This window comes from Mobula birostris, chromosome 5, assembly GCF_030028105.1.
Source record: "Mobula birostris isolate sMobBir1 chromosome 5, sMobBir1.hap1, whole genome shotgun sequence".
Classification (NCBI taxonomy): domain Eukaryota; kingdom Metazoa; phylum Chordata; class Chondrichthyes; order Myliobatiformes; family Myliobatidae; genus Mobula; species Mobula birostris.
The window spans coordinates 32749616-32751148 of record NC_092374.1 but is presented as its reverse complement, the minus strand read 5'-3'; positions in this window follow the sequence as shown (position 1 = coordinate 32751148).

The window sequence follows — 1533 nt, the reverse complement described above, 5'->3', positions numbered from 1 at the left end:
CAAAGGTGAAATTATTAAGAGTAAGGACTAATTCCACTAGACGGAGCAGAGTGAATACATATGGTAGAAGTACTTAGAACACAAGTTCTGGAGTTCAAGTATTCCCATCACAACCTTCCCATAACTACTGAAAATGCCATTACATAATCAGTTCTTCAGAAATACCACAGCCTGAATGATTATTGACAAACTTGCTTTAAAACATACAAATTACTACAGGAACGCAGCAGGCCAGGCAGCATCTATGGAAAAGAAAAGAGTCCACGTTTTGAGCCAAGACCCCTCATCAGTATGATAGTTACTCTAGATTTCCAGCATCTGCAGAATCTTTTGTGCTTAAAATATACAGTAGCATTTTCCTTGTCATCACGATGTGACAAGGTATATACAAGCAACTGAGTGCCATATACTAGCAAGCATTGTTGTAATACAGTTCTGAAAAGACAAGCAGTATGCAATAGCAAGATCCAATGTTTATCTATAGAGGTACAGTGTGGAATAGGCCCTTCCAATGCCCAACAACCCTGGATTTAACACTAACCCAATTGCAGGACAATCTACAATGACTAGTTAACCTAACAACCAGTTTAAAAAAAACTCATTGAAGGATAAATATTAAACAAGGATCTTTACATGCTCCTGAGGGGTTGGGGTGATGGTGTGAAGTTGTGCGTAAACGTGATGTTTTATTGTGTCAAAGGACAATACAGCATAGATGGTCCTTCTGCCCACCTAGACCTGCACCTGGGCCATTGTCCTCCATACTCTTCTGATTCATGTACTTATCCAAACTTCTCTTAAATTTTGGAATTGAACCTGTATCGACCACTTCGCTGGCAGTTCCTTCCACACTGTCACCACCAAGTGAAAAAGCTCCCCCTTAGGTTCCCCTTAAACGGGCGTCCTTTAAGAATGGAGATGAGGAGGAATTTCTTTAGCCAGAGAGTGGTGAAACTGTGAACCAGTCAGATGTGGAGGCCAAACCTTTATGTATATTAAGGTAGAGGTTGATAGACTCTTGATTGGTCAGGGCATGAAGAGATACAGGGGAGAAGGCAGGAGATTGGGACTGAGAGGGAATTGGATCAGCCATGGTGAAATGGCACAGCAGACTCGATGGGTCAAATGGCCTAATTCTGCTCCTATATCTTATGCTCTTAAATATCTTGCCTTTCACCCTGAACCTATTAGACATAGTTCTAGTCTCACCCAAACTCAGTAAAAAAAATGCCTGGTTGCATTTACCCTATCTATACTCCTCATAATTTTGTCTCCACTCACTCTCCTACATTTCAGGGAATAAGATGTCATGGATCTTGATTTAACAATCCTTTTCTAATGTTAAAAAAGGCAAGTTAGACACTGTAACTTCATGACAGCATTTCTAGGGTTTCCACGCCATTTGTAATCCTCTATTTGCCTTTGTGGAGCTCTGATATTGCAGGTCTCAGATATCCAGCAGTATATCATAAAGTATGACCATTATTCAGTCAGCTACAATACAAGCTGAGGGAAAACATTTCAAAGGTTCTT